Source organism: Electrona antarctica, assembly GCF_951216825.1.
Source record: "Electrona antarctica genome assembly, chromosome: 11".
NCBI classification, from domain to species: domain Eukaryota; kingdom Metazoa; phylum Chordata; class Actinopteri; order Myctophiformes; family Myctophidae; genus Electrona; species Electrona antarctica.
In genome coordinates, this window is record NC_136792.1 from 26,495,142 (window position 1) to 26,511,747 (window position 16,606).

Below are 16,606 nucleotides of genomic sequence, written 5' to 3' on the forward strand. Positions count from 1 at the left end.
ATTATGTACGACAGCTGTTCATACAGGCTCATGTTGTTCTTTGACAGTGGCACATGAGTCACGGTTTCACACGGCTGAACCATTATGTTCAATCGTCTGACTAATAGTCAGAAGATTAATTGTCCTCCAAATAATTAAGGATAATGATTTTATTGTGTTTTTGGGTTAATTATTTTTGTAATGTGGCTTTTAGGCTTTGAAAACTGGATAGGGAAGTTATGACAAATACATATACAAATAAAAAGACTGGTGGCAATTATTGGAAGTAAATTATGTACTGTATTGCCATAATAAGGCTATATTTAATACTTTCAAATGTTTTGAAATGTATATGAAAAATTTTCAACAGATTAATTAAAATCACGATTAGGCAAAAATAACTGTGATTTCGGTATCTCAAATATTTGTGATCAGGCGATTATATAATAATTGTGACAGGCAGGCCTTCTCAGGAGGCCCTGCCCTGAGAACCAGAACAGTAGAACAGAGTGCATTTGATACAGGTCACCTTGGTTTTATTCCTCCTGCATATTGATTGACTGTCATCGTAGCTGCTTCCGTCTATGCTCCTCAGTTCAACCACAGATAAACAGGAGCATCCTGTTTCCTCGCCTTCTCTCATTCTCAGAGAGAGAAGAAAATGGAGGACCCCAATGTAAGCAAGTCTTAGTGCTTTTCCTAGTTCATCCTCTTAGCGCGTGATTTCTTTCTACGTCCGAGGCTAGACAGAGACCCGCCCTTGGTGACGCCCCGCACACACTACAGAAAGTCATATCATGAGCACACTTACATAAACACACCCTTTTGCCTACACATGCACACAGGACGTAAACGTAAGCCATAGTTCACCGTCATGAATCATGTCATGATTATGATTATGTCATGCGGCGACAAATACATTTTGGCGTTTTAATATTAGTATTTATTATTATGCTTCCGCTTTTCGTTCTGTGCAAACTACAACAAAAAGAAGTGTTCACGAGACAATTACTAAGCCTACTTACTTCATACAGTTACAAGGCTTACCTTTTATCGGGGACGGCGACAGATAAATGTTGGCGTTTTAATATTATTATCGCTAAATCGCTAACGTTTTAATATTATTATCGCTAAGCTTCTCCCTACTTCCTCTACTTTACTTCTGACAGCAGCAGCATAGCTAGCCAATAAGAGGGTTCGCGGCCAATCAGAGGCAGGCGGGCCACGCAGGGCGTCAACAAGGGCGGGTCTCTGTCTAGCCTCGGACGTAGAAAGAAATCACACCCTCTTAGCAGACCTTGTATTGAACTGTATGTTCCTCGGACTGTGCTTATTCTACAACTGTACATTTTCAATCAATCAATCAATCAATCAATCAATCAATCAATCAATCAATCAAGTCAATTATCTAATGTAATCCTGGGCGCTACACTTCCTCTGCCAACCTGGGGACCTGCGGACTGACCTCATGCTTCCTTCTATGCATGAGGAGTCCAAGCTGCTTCTTTTCACCTGACAGGGGGGAGTTTCCCCGGCTGGACGTAGCACGTGGAAGGAACACGTTATTCCGACCAGTTCCTTTCCCCTCCATCATGCGCACGCCCCGGCTAGCCAGGGGAGGTAGTTTAGAGACCAGGATTACTGCATGTTTTTTGTGATGGTACCTACCCTAGGGGACACGGGAAGAACATGCAAACTCCACACAGAAAGGCCCTTTCGCCAACCCAGCCTCGGGTATGGGCACTGATGACGCGGAGAAGAGAACACGCCCCCAGCGCCCACAGCGTCCCCAGTGGGAATCGAACCCAGTACCTTCTAGCTGTGAGGCGACAGCACACACACACACACACACACACACACACACACACACACACACACACACACACACGCACACTCGCGCACATGCACAAATGAGAGCTGTTCAAGATGGCAAATCCCAGAGGTGCCCCGTTGTAAAAACACAAAGATTGTTGGTGACTGCCATAGCACAATGTATGAGTAATAACCTGTTGCCTTATCAGCAGTTTTTTGGCCAAAAGGTCTCTTGAGTTGAGCGTCGACTAGCTCTCGCCTCTTCAGATCAAGCTGTGTAATCAGGCACAGTCACCAACGGCCCATTGGGGCCATTGTCGTGAATGAAGCACGATGTCGATGAATAGCAGCTGATGAGCCTTCTGAATAGAGGTGCTGGTGTAGTTGAGTGAAACCACCTGCATGGTGCAGCTTCTGTGGCAGTTACAAGGCTTAGAAATTTGAACAAAATGTTAATACCTTTCAAGTCAGTTTTGAGGGGCATTTGAGGGCCCCTCCAATGCCTGGCCTTTGAGGGCCCCTCAAATGCCTGGCCTTTGAAATTACGTCAGATGACAGCCAAGTATATGGACTTTTAATGTTTTTAGAGCACCTTTAACAAAAACTGAATGGAAGCCAAGTCCATCGACTTTTAATGTTTGTTTACGACCCTGAAGTGACGACGTGAGATGTTATGTGACCATTGAATACATCTACTGTAATTCATGTCTTGTATCATATAGTGGCAGTGAATCTGCCAGTGAAAGTGACACTGCCCCATATGTTCAGCCTTCTTCTGTATAAGTTCAAGTGATGCTTCATTTCAACATTTCCAGGTGCCCCTCACTTCACACAAGGGTGATTTTTTTTAGGACACTGTTATTGAGGGGTGCTAGCCCCTCCTATACACAGGTTTAATGTTTGTCTTTAGTTCAAAGTTTGTTTTGTAAACGCATTGACAACTAGAAAAAGTGCCCTTCTGGGCACAGGTCTCCACCAGGAGGATAGGACTGTGTGAGATGTTTGGCAAAATGTTTAGGAGTAATATAAACATGTTTGCCTTTGATGGCAATTGGATGATTTGAGGCATTTTGTTCCAAAAATGTGTTTTGCAAAAATCAACTTGTTGGTGGCGCTATAACAGGCCAATGTGAAAGGGTGGGATATATTCCTCGGCCTAGTAAGAAAAGGTGTGAAAGATTTCACGTAAATTGCATGCTGCGTTCATGATTTGAGGCTTTTGTTCAAAACGGGGCAATCTTGCAAACTGTGAAAGCCAATTATAGCCAATTAGGATGGAATATGAAATATCGGACAGATCCGACTTGAGCACATGACCATAGAGATACTGTGTTTTCCAAAAGTCGGCCTCCTGGTGGCGCTATAAAAGGCAGATGCGGAAAATGCAGGTCAAAGGTTTGTCCTTGGCCTCTAGGGAGTGTGCATGCAACGTTTCACGCAGATCGGTGCAGTTGTAGGTAAACAATGTGAAAAGCTGCCTCATGGTGGCGTTATAACAGGCCGTTCTGGAAAATGCGGGGCAGAGGTTCATCGTTGGCATCCAGGGAGTGTGTGTGCAAAGTTTGGCATCGACCGGGTTAACGGTGCCGGAGATTAGCTGGTAACAGACGGACGGAAGGACGGACACACACACACACACACACACACACACACACGGACACACACACGGACGGAGTGCAAAACATACTCTCTCCCCATGCCTTCGGCCTGGTGGAGAAAATGAAGGGAATATTTACGTCATATTGTGTCGTTTTCGCCATACTGTCTCTTTATTGTTAATGGCGTTTAATGTTTGTGTTGGCACCGTTTGTTTTAAATCACCATTACATCACCTAATCAACATGAGTTAGACTTTAATACGTATATTAGTGCCCCTCACTTCACACGGGTGGGATTTCTTTTAGGACACTAGGTTTATCAACCTGTGGGTCACGAGGATATTGCAAGTGGGCCCAAATAGATTTTCAAGTGGGCCCTGATCCAGAAAAGGTTGAGAACCAGTGTTTTTTATGACATGGCACCTCAGAGGCAAGCTGACTAGTCTAGAAGAGGATATGTCTGTGTGTATGTCTGTGTGACCGGAGCTCAGTCTTGACTTGAGTCAAAGTAAATGTAGCCTGAAAGTAGAGCTTTTTTGCCTAGAGGGGCGGATTCAAATTAGTGCTGAAAACCAAGGGCCGCTCCCTATTGGTTCACCAACCTATGTGCCCGCCTCCCGTCCACCCGCCCCCCTCCTCCTCCCCTCCCTGGAAGAACACAGTGGAGAACACTGAGGTCACCAAATTTGGAGCGATGCCCCTCTGCATTCTTATTGGTTAGGTAAATACAAGGTTCACTCCCACTCCTATGCCACATTTCCTGGTTACTTCGCCCGGTCTTTTTTATTTTTATTCTTTTAACACTTTGACTGCGGCCTGGTCAACGGACAGCGTAGTTTTCGAGTAAAGAGCCATAGGAGATCCTAATTATAACAGTAGTCTACGCATGCGTGAGAACGTTCCGTGCGTGCATGAGAAAGCAAGGTGTTGCCTAGCAACCAGCTCAGGGCAAAAAGTTGTTTTTTAGCGGTGCCTTTTCAGATCCATAATAAGCGATATAAAACGTAGGCCTATATATACATCACAGCTATATATACATCAGATGGCTATTAAAACACGTATATATACGTCAATAGCAGACAATGTGTTAAAACAAAATGCCAGGTCCCCCTGGCTAAAGTAAATGTACTTACCGGTAGTTAGCAACACATTTCACTGTGCTTTATTTCAAATTCCTCTGCGCCAGTTCCGAAAGATTGTTAGTGCTCCCGGTGGGTTTAAAACTATAAACAGCTTGTCATATGAAATGGAAGAATGGAACTTTTTTGACAGATGGCATTGGTAACCGGCAGCAGCTGAAGGTATAATTGTGGGTATATTTCATACCAGCTCCTGTACAGTTAACTTAATGCTGGCACGCACAAACACCTACATTAAACTGTTCTTACCTTCAGCTGCAGTTGTGAATATATCCATAATAAGCTTTGCCTGGTCCTTTCTTTCCTTTTTCTTTTCACCCCCTTTCCTCCCCAATTTAGCTGTTATGCCAAACAATACTATTTTGCTCAATGGTCCGTGGAATTCAGGCGCGGCCCCAAGCCCGATTGGTGCCGCAATTTACAGCTTGAGTCCGTCCGTTTTTAGCCCAAGGAGTGTTTTTTGTGTAAAACGAATGCTTGGGATGTATTCAGAATCATGAAACCCCCCTAGTTTGACACGTCAGTCACATGCTACTTAATGCTACATAATGAAATTTTGAAAATGTTGCCTTATATAGGTTTGGTGGCCATATGGATTTGGCCGCTGTGGCCACCCAGAAGGTCACTGGCTCAGGCACCCTATAGCTAAATCGTTAGAGCATGCCCTGGGCTACATCTGTGCAAAATCTGGCGCTTTTAGACGAATGAACGCGAAATATCCTAATAAGCTCCTCCACTAATAATGGACAGGATATACCTCTTGACCCAATCAATGATAAAGAGTGGACATGCATATTTGAGATTATTTATAATTTGGTTTACAATGCCTGAGTTTTGTTGCTGTTGGTGTTGTTGTTGTTGTTGTTGCTGCTATTCATTTTCCCTGCAAATAAATTGTTAATAAATACAGTAGCAGACTTGAAGACATTATAATTGTCCTGACTCCTGTATATGCATGTACTTTAGTAGTGTAAGTAATCTTGCATCCATTATTTAATATTGGGTTGAAAGAAGCTTTGATCTTACCACTTGACTGCAAAGTGGGGGATGTTTAGTGGATCACAGTATTGCAGTTTCCTTCAGCCTATTAAAATCATTTAAAATATACCAAATCTAAAGAGCTTTATTTTCCCTCTAAAAGTTGAAGAACAATTTCAAACGTTCATTCAAACCTTTTGAAGGAGATTTCCGACTTCTTCTTGTCCTCCTGCATGAAACATACAGCAACGTCTAGTACGTCCACTTCCCTCCAATGAAATGACTGGACAGATTCCAGTCGCCTTATTTTTGGTTCTAAAGTAACTTTGTTCTATGTTCTTTGAATGCTCTTCAAAGTGCTCGCATAGAGCTCACTACACTCGCCTATCTGCAGTAGCACATGCTAGCCCTGACAGATGGTTTGTGTGTGTTATTCTAAGTGGAGAAAATTACTCGTTTCTAAAGTTAGTCTTATAGTTGACGTTCTGGTAGCCTATCCCCAGTTGAAATCTCTGCCTGCCTTGACCTCTGCAGACTTTGGTTTTCTCAAGGGATTGTGGGATCAGGGACACGCACGCACGCACGCACGCACGCACGCACGCACGCACGCACGCACGCACACACACACACACACACACACACACACACACACACACACACACACACACACACACACACACACACACACACACACACACACACAATCACAGCTGCTCATTCAAAGTGAAGCCTCATCAATCAATGCTGCAGCAGTTCTGTTCAAGTACTGCAAGAACTTGGAATGAAAGTGACTTTGATTGCCAAGTATATGATCATTAATGCAGAGTTTATGCCTCGGCTTTTGATAGAGTTAAAAGGATCCCTTATTCCTTACAGTATACATTATAATTGCCCTATATAATGTAACTAACACTTAAAAACACTTTAAATTTGTATTTATTTTATAAATAGCTGGGAGTAAATTCATAGTTACACACACATCATTATTGTCTGATGCACTAGTTTTCCTTCTAACGCAGTCCCAAGGTAGTCCTTATGTTCTCCTAGACATCAAACCAGACATTTACCACTCTCTGCTGTGTGTGAGTGTCCTAATTGGGGACTAAATGTCTGAGCAATTATGTAAAGATGAGCATGAACTCCCAAAACAAACCCATTTTCTCATTTAGGGTTGAGGCTTCTGGCCTTTTCAAGTAATGAAAAGCACTGTGCTTGTTCGTTCGTGCATGTGTGTGCATGTGCGTGCGTGCGTGCGTGCGTGCGTGCGTGCGTGCGTGCGTGCGTGCGTGCGTGCGTGCGGTATCAGCACATAGAAGCCATGTCTCCCTCCAGGGGACAGGAGGCAGGCAGGCAGGGAAATGACTCATCGCCGGGCCTGTCACTCACATCGCAGTTACTTTGTTTTCACACCAGACATATGAATGGAAATTACATTATAAATACCTGCTTGGCATAGCAAGCAATGGCCAGAAAAGGGACAAGAACAGACAGACTTAGAGAGCTCCATATATGGGCATAAAAGGGTATACAGGCAGCCAGAGATACCGATATCTCCATGTATGGGCACAAAGAGGACATAGACGGATGGTTAAAATGGGTGCTATGACAACGGATATAAAGGGTATTGCATACTAGGGTGGGGTATGAATTCCAGATTTTCATTGTCCCCAACTTGTATCGTTCTAAGCACGCCGGCGTGAGACGGGCACATATTTAGTATAGGCCTACAGCTAAAATATAAGAAATGTCTGACGACTCACTCACTCCATATTTACTGTAATTCAATCATTCACTCACTTCACTTCAATGTCACTTCAATGTTCATATTTTAGGTTGTTATTAGAGAAAGTATAAAGATGAGTGTTTTATTTTTATTTCTTTCTTTTTTAATTTGCTGCTTTCTTTTGTTTTAGTGATTTAAGCTATTAGGACAGGGGGGGGGGCATTCGAACAAGTGGCTAAATATGTATTGTTATTTATTTATTTATTTTACAAAATGTTACGCCGATCTGGCCACAAAAGATCACGGGATCTACTGAATGTGAAGGGGGATACTAGGGGGGTCACCGGGGGGGCTCAATATGTCAGTTTGCCATCTCCCCTTCACATTCTGTTTTGTGGACATATGTAATTTCCTGGGGTCTAGTAGGACTATAGTAAATAATAATCAAGAAATCTCTGTAAAATGAAAGAACATAAAAAAAAACATATTTAGCCACTTGTTCAAAATGCCCCTGTGTAAAAAATAGCTAAATCGTTAAAATGAAAGAAAGCAGCAAATTAAAAATAAATAAAATAAAATAATACACTCATCTTTTACTTTCTCTAATAACAACCTAAAACATAAAAATTGGTTGGAAAAAAGGGCGAAAAAAACGAAGTTGTCCGTTAAATGTTGATGCAATATGAAACAAATGTCCTGCCTCAAACTGCCCATGTGAAGACTAATCGCAGCTTGCGTCCAATTAAATCCAATTAAATGGAATGGACTAATTTTGGAGCAAAGCTATTTCTGCAATCTGCAAAGGTATCACAGCGGTTAGCCGTGACATTTCCAGCAAATCTATTAGTGTGCTAATTCTACCATGACTCACATCGGTCCACAGGTGTATCGTACCAATTACCCACCTCACAACCCCGTGCATCCTGTTATCACTGTTAACCCCTTAAGACCTGAGGCCCATTCTGCATAAGGCCGTCTAAACCAGTAGTTCTCAAACCAAGGACCCCCAAATGTATTGTATTGTTGGCAGCAGATCTGAGCTTGTATTGTTTTGTATTTATTTATTTATTTTTGCCAGGGACCATCAGAAGAGTTTATTTTTATTTTGTTTCTGTTTATTACTATCTAGTGTTCAAAAATATTCAAACTTTTTTCCAAAATAGCAGATACAATAGCAGTACAAACTCATTAGTGTGTAGTGACACTTAAGTGACTGTGTGAGCTTATCTGCTATTTTTGCATAGCCAATCTAAATTGACACAGAACTGATACTTTCCCGGTTTTAATGGGTTAATTTGCACACGCATGATCGCACGCACACGCACACACACACACACACACACACACACACACACACACACACACACACACACACACACACACACACACACACACACACACACACACAGTTTCTATTCTCCCTTGGTGAATTCTGTAAGTTCAACTATGTGTCAACTCTGCCTCAGTCCTAATTGAGACTCCATGGACCCTGTGCTCTCTGTTTCTCTTCACAAAGCACCTTTTTCATTCCTGTCTCTGATCTTAACGAGCCTAGTTAACTGCCATGGCAACCAGGCTCTCTGGGACAACTTATTATTGGATGAAAATGACAATGCTGGGCTGGTATGTAATGCTGGAACTTGGAAGGCATGAGGGAGAGTTTTAGTTTACGGGGGCGTGCAGGGATGATGCTACACAGTAAAATACTGAGTGTTGATATGACTCGACAAATCAGAGCTGGCCCAAGTGGGCATAGGTGGAAAGTTTATTAAGCAAATACGATCAGTTAATTAATCAATGTTGTTTGGAGATACTGCCATGCGGTTCTGATATGCAAGTGTCAGTGAGTGAAATTTGACAAAGGAACTTGAACATGAGCTGAGAAAGAGTGAAATCCATGTCAAAACATTGATGGCCTATACAGTACTGTATGTAGATTCTAACCCTTTAATTCCATACCAGTTTGTATGTTTGTATGTTTGGCCAGGGGAGACTATATTATGCACTTCAGGCAGTACTGGTTCCTACCTGGCAGGCTGGGACCAGGGTTGGAATGTCTCAATTGAAGGTAAATGGTAAATGGTAAATGGTGCATTTATATTAGCCTGGCTAATAAGCCAGACTAATATCACACAACACTGTCGCGGTATATCAGTCTGGGCTGGCTCCACTTGGATTTCATTTCCCGGGGAACATTTTCTCTTCGACGCAATTGGTCAGAGCTACTGTCAGTCAAAGGTCTCAAGCATTGAACGTCACTGTACCAAAGCCCGCCTATATTGCATACCGTGTCCCGATTGGTCCGACCTGTTCTCGATTGTAGGAAAGAGGCGTGCTACTGAGCCTCGCCAGACCGAAATCCGCTGGTAGGCAACTTTTTTTTGCCAACGGCTGATTCGGTCTGGTTTATTAACCAGGCTACATTTATATAGCGCCTTTATCCAAGGCGCTTTACATAGATTGTGCATTACATTCACCCATTCACACACACATTCATACACCGATTGCAGCGGAAACCATGCAAGGTACCAACCAGCACATCACACTGAACCCCAAATTGCACACCACAATTTGGGGTTCAGTGTCTTGCCCAAGGACACTTCGACATGTAGACAGCCTACATACAGATTTGACGTACACGTGTGCGCACGATTATTTGTCCTTTTTCTGCTCAAAATGAGACAATCTGGCGTGTTTAGGATCCTGGAAACCTGAAACGAAATAACGCAGCCATGAAACAAGGCTGTGACTTCCATAGAAAATTAATTGAAGCTGTTTCTTCACCCCTCACCCCCCAGGACAATCATCAGACAATTGTTTTCCATGTGTGAGTGCAGCCCAATATAATGTGGATAGCAGGACGTTAGCCCGTTTGGTCCGCCCTCAGCCCTCCTCTTCCGGTGGGGCGCGAGTGCAGAATGGCCTTCGTGTTTGAGTAAAGGTCATATCCCCTCCTAGGTACAGTTTTAGACCACAACAGAGGTGCGCCGTCTCAAGCGAACTTGAGCCACGAGAAACCCCACCGAGCGCGAGTTGTGTTGAACGTTGCAAAGTTAGGTTAGCCGACTCTGACCCATTCAAGTTACGACCCGTTATGGACAGAATAGTAAATCATGTTCTGGCGAGAGCGTTTGCCTCGACTGCCACTCAAAGTGAGTACTGACCAATCACAGCGCGTCCTTGCACAAGTGCACTGGCCAATCACAGCACGTCCTAACTCAAACGTGAAGGCCATTCTGCACTCGCGTTGGGGCGCCTATGTAATGTAATTCAGTCAGTAGGCCTACTTAAATCGACATGTAAATCAGATTAAGATCAATTCAAGATTGCAACTTCACCTCTCTGGAATTCAACTGTGTGTGTACACAGTCTGAATTGGAATGGGAGTGCTTCTGGGAGTTTCTCCCTCCCTCCACCGCGTTCACGGCATACACCATGATTCTCAATTTGTCATTCGTTAGCAATGTAGGCCTATAAAAATAACATTCTAACATGACCTATTTACAATGTCACTAAAATATGAATGTGTTCCACATTATAAAGTTATCAAAGTTATAAAAGTTATATTTGTTGACTGTTTGCCGTGCTGGGTAAACATATTAGCAATAGCAATTTGAAGATGTCTTTTGGGGATCAGATAACAAATAGCAAAATTAGGATTCACCACTAGAGGTATTTTGTACTTGGTTACCTTATCATCATTTTATGGAAATGCTCTGCACTGCTCTTTCTATACCTCTGCATAAATAGGCGACTGCATGTGTTTGTAGAGTTAAAGCTGCAATCCGGACCTTTAAATGAATAAAACGTTATTTTACTCCCTACTCTTCCATTGACACATTTAGACTCTGTTGTCGATTAGGAGTTGGACACCTACTGCCTGAGAGTCATATGCACAATATCTCCCTGCGTTCGAAGCACGGGCACTCGGGCAGGGCATTAAACGTACAATTTACAATTTACAATTTACAATTTAGGCATTTAGCAGACGCTCTTAATCCAGAGCGACTTACAATAAGCAAGAACAAAAAGCATGGGAATACATCACATATGTAAAAATGCATTTATCGCGAAACATGCGTAAGCTAAGAACGTGACTAGAACATATCTATATAATGACACTATACATATAAACTATAACTAGAACATATCTATATAATGACACTATACATATAAACTACACATATATGCTATACTATGCTGTACATATATACTATGAAGTGCTATGACTACATACAATGCACTTATTGTGCTGTCTACATGACATGCTATAAGTCTGTTTCAAATGCTATATAAGTCTAAGAAGTGCTGTCTAAGGGGGTTAGGGTAAGTGCTATGGGCCATGATGGAGTCTGAAAAGGTGGGTTTTCAGACTACGGCGGAAGATCGGGAGTGATGCTGCAGTTCTGATTGCAACGGGAAGTGCATTCCACAGTTTTGGGGCCAGAAGGGAGAAGAGTTTGGGACGTGTGGAGCGTTGTCCCGGCGTTTTTAGTGAGGGTACTTCCAGCTTCCCTGCGTTGGCTGATCTGAGTGCGCGGGAGGGTTTGTAGGGTTCAATCATGCTGGCAAGATATGGGGGAGCCATACCTTTGGTTGCTTTAAATGCCAACATCAGAGTTTTGTATTCTGTGCGGGCAGCGACCGGGAGCCAGTGCAGGGAGCGGAGCAGGGGGGAGACATGTGAGAATTTTGGCTGGTTGAAGACCAAGCGAGCTGCGGCATTTTGGATCAGTTGGAGAGGCTTCAGTGCACATGCCGGTAGGCCAGTAAGGAGAGAGTTACAATAGTCAAGTTTTGACAGGACTGTTGTCTGGATTAGGAGCTTACCGATTTCAACCAATGTATATGGAGTATAGGCCTATAATAAATCACACTACAGTGTGTACACTGTGCAGGGAGTAAGATCGATCTTTCCCTGGACTTTAGAGAGGGATGGATGGATCGATTGACGGATGGAGGGATGTATAGATGGACAGACAACTTCTACTAGGACTTCGATTAGGATTTTTGGATCACTGGAAGTTAAGAGCAACAGTGTCCGGTATCAACATTCACATTGCAATCTCAGTGTAAGGGCCTGGTGCAGTGGGCCTGGCAGCACTGAGCGAGGAGCTTCATTATGCAGGCTTGACTGTATCGCCATTCTCCTGCTGTTCTGCAATTACTCTGCAAATTAGCCGCTCTGTCTAAAAGTAGAGGAACATCTTGGGAGCATGATGGTGGTATTATGACGTGTTGGGTTCCAACATCCTGTACTGAAGCTCCACATTGTTCCCTTGGTTCAAGTAAAGTTGAATTGAATTAAAATGTGTGTGTGTGTGTGTGCGTGCGTGCGTGCGTGCGTGCGTGCGTGCGTGCGTGTCCTTTACTCTTGCGTGCTGTCAGATTCCCCGGGCTGAGTTATAAGATCCCTATAGGCTATATGATTGTTGGCCAAGCAAGCAGCAGCCATGTTGGTCTGTTAGTCCATTTTCCCTGCAGTTTGTCACTCTGATAATCAGTCAGTATATAGTCAAATCAAGTTTTTTTTCCTTCTTTTTTCGGTCATCTAGAAAGACAACCATTCAGGTGCCAGTCAGTCAGTCAGTCAGTCAGTCAGTCAGTCAGATAGATAGATAGATAGATAGATAGATAGATAGATAGATAGATAGATAGATAGATAGATACCTAGGTTCCTCACTGTTCAACAGAAACACCTTGAAGACCTTAACAGGAGCCCTCGTACAAGGTTTCTTTGACTATGCATGCACCTCCTGGTACCACAGCACCTCAAAGGCCCTTAAAACAAGGCTCCAGACTTCCCAAAACAAACTGGTCAGGCTCCTACTTGGCCTCACCCCCCGAACCCACCTCACCCCTGCCCACTTTGACAGGCTGGAATGGCTTAGGGTCGACGACAGAGTACAGCATCTTGCAATGGGTCTGGTCCACAAGATTCGATACACCACCAAGATACCCATGTACCTGTCTAGATACTTCCTTAATGTTAACGAAGTCCACACCCACAACACCAGAGGGAGTGCAACGAACCATGTTCAACCCAGATTCGGCACAAACAAGGGACTAAATTATTTTCGCTCCTATGCCCCCAAAATGTGGAACGCCCTACCAACATGTCATTAAGACATGCAAATCCCTTGACTCCTTCAAAACCGCTCTCAAAGGGCACCTACGGACGGCTGCAATTCGAAACTGGCCCCCGTAAAATCTGAATCGTGCCCATCCTTCATTTCTATCACTCAATGATAGCCCTTGATAACACACACACATGCACACGCACACACTGGTGCGTGCATGCTCGCGTGTGCAGTGTGGGTGTGTGCGCACAGGATATGGAAATCAAGTGAATAAACACTCCTACGCTGATACACAAGATCACTCTCATACGCTGATTCAAGTCCTCTCTACTGGATTCCTCTCTCTCGTCTCTCTCTCTCTCTCTCTCTCTCTCTCTCTCTCTCTCTCTCTCTCTCTCTCTCTCTCTCTCTCTCTCTCTCTCTCTCTCTCTCTCTCTCTCTCTCTCTCTCTCTCTCTCTCTCTCTCTCTCTCTCTCTCTCTCTCTCTCTCTCTCTCTCTATCTCTCTCCATTACATGTGACCCTGACTGTGAGAGGGGATTATAAAGGCAGTGCGCCAGAGCAGCAAATTGTCGTAATTCAAAAGAGGGTGGCTTGTGTGTCATGGTATGAAATAAAGCGGACCACAAATTAATATTGGAGGCAGTGTTCTTTTTTAAGGGGATGTGTGTACATAAGAATAAAAAAAGAAAAGAAAAAAAATCCAACTATATAATATTTGAGGTTTTAACTGTTTATGGTGAATCATGGGTTGGAAATGGAAAGCTGGAGGTGAGACATGACATTAGGAAAGAAACTACGACAGACGGAGAGGATAAGAGCTGGAGCCAAGAGGAGCAGGCTTGATGGAGATATAATGAGGAGTAGAGGTAGTCGACCGTTGGCTCACACAAATATTAAATGTTTCTTGCCTATCGGGTCTGTAAGTCCATAGAAAATAACACAGATGTCCCCCTCCCACTTCAGTTTGGAGTTGCGTAGGTCTAAGTAAGTCCTACTGGACACATCACATCACAAACCACCTGCAAGGCTGCACACAGGGACATCTTCATCAAAGCCCATCTTGCAAGCTGCTTAGCAGAAATGGAAATTCAATAGACATTTAAAGACATTTTAAAATATAATTTGAAAAAGACAAACAGGTGACAGCTTCCTGTCATAACCTTTGCCAGGAGGAGTAGCATTTGAAGATTGATTTTGGTTTGTCTGAATGTGCAAGATTGTCACATACTGTATGCATAGTAACTGTACTGTATTTGTGTCTTGGAATTGGAGCATAGCATAGAAAAGATCTGAAATTGTGATGGAAGAAGAGAAATAGAAAACGAAGAGGGGAAGAGAGGCAGAGAGGAGAGTCTGGAGGAGACGAACAGAATGGAAGCTGAGTTGGAGGGGTGTAGGAGAGGAAAGGAGGACAGACATGCAGGAGAGCGAGTTCACCCAACAAACAAGCGTAATGCGATCGGGCAGCCTCTGGACTGCAGACGGCTAAACCACCGGCACAATATTGACCCATTTGACGGCTATTTGCCAGCTTTTGCAAGCTAGCAGGCAGCTGACTTTTGGAGTGGTCTCAACAACCCATCAAGGAGCGTTAGTGCTGCGCCCTAGCAGCCGGGCCAGGCCGCGGCCAGGGGGAGAGGCCAGATGGGCAGGGAGACATTGCAACAATTCAATTAGCTACCATTTTAGAAGTCAACTTCACTCTACTCAGCAACCATTCAGTCAGATTATTTTTTCTTTCCAGTGACACAACACACACACACACACACACACACACACACACACACACACACACACACACACACACACACACACACACACACACACACACACACACACACACACACATTTCACTTCACCCACTGCTACCTTTTTAAGAATGCTATGGAATGACTCATTCCATAGCGAATGAGTTTAATGCTTAAACATGTAGCTAGGTGTAATGTTAGAGACCACAGAAGTGAACCTTTCAAGCCTGTTTTCTCGACTCGCTGTTTTCTGCAAGACATTACTCTATAAGCCATATCTCCAAAACTGGTGGGGTCAAACTGACCAACCAACCAATATATCAATTTGAAGCTATGAAAAAACGAAAATTTGGCCACATTTTGTTGTTTTTATACGTTCCAGTGTAGTAGATACAATTTCAACATCATATTCCCTGCAATCTAGCAGCACTAGTCAAGCAGAAGCTCAGCAGAAGCAGTTTGACAAGTCATAGTACATTTTCCTGAAATGACTGCAGAGTCTGTCTGTATGGCTGACTGGCTGAAGGCGACATGCTGTCAGGGATTCAGTGTCTTGCTCCAGGCTATCACATCAGACACTGTTAATGGGCTTTAAATACATACTGACAGCTCTGGCACTGTTACAATGATATGTGACACACAGCACTAATGAAGTCACATAGCCTACATGCAACATACTCACATAAACACAGGTGGACACGCACACACAAACACACAAATGGATATACAGCAAACACATTACATACACACATCTGTTATAATACCAGCTGACATTATGGAATCAGAATACGTTAATCAGAATGTAGTGACCCCGTCACCAGGCTGGGATTGAGAAAGATGATGACGTGTCATGTGGGTGGGGGGTGATTGATTGGAGCTCTCCGTGGTGATGAATTTGGGGGAGTCAGGACTGATTGTCTGCTCATTTGGCCTAATGAGTTTTATTGACATGGGCACCTCAATGTGATTTGCACCTCTAAAAGATAAACAGCTGTCCCCCGTCATACACAACAGCAGCTGTAGCTCCAGTTAAACGGAACAGACAGGACAGGCGACATGTCTCATGTCTCAGGTCTGACGGATGGTGTTAGAAATTAGAATCAGCTCTATGCACACACACCATTCTGGAAAGAACTTGGGCCCCTTCCCTACTTCCTCTGCAGGTGTTACCGATGATACTAACGAAGGCTCTGTTCCATTCTGGTCAAAGAGAGTAGACATATCATTGGTCCGATAACGACAACCTATCTCAAACCCTCACCCTAACCCTAACCTCCCACGTGGCAGCACACCTAAACCTAACCTTAACCCTCTCCCAACCCTTAACGCACCCCTCACCAACCTTAATCCGGTCGTTTTAACACACCTCTCACCAAACTTAATCCAGTTGGACCAATGCTATGTCTAACCAATGCTATGTCAAACCAAAGTATGCCTCCCATGTTGGCTCAATTGAAACACTGCTACCCCAGTGGGTCTCAAAAAGTGTCCTTGAGTGGGTTCCAAATGGCCCCGTGCAGGTGTGTAACTCTGACAGTGTACAAATG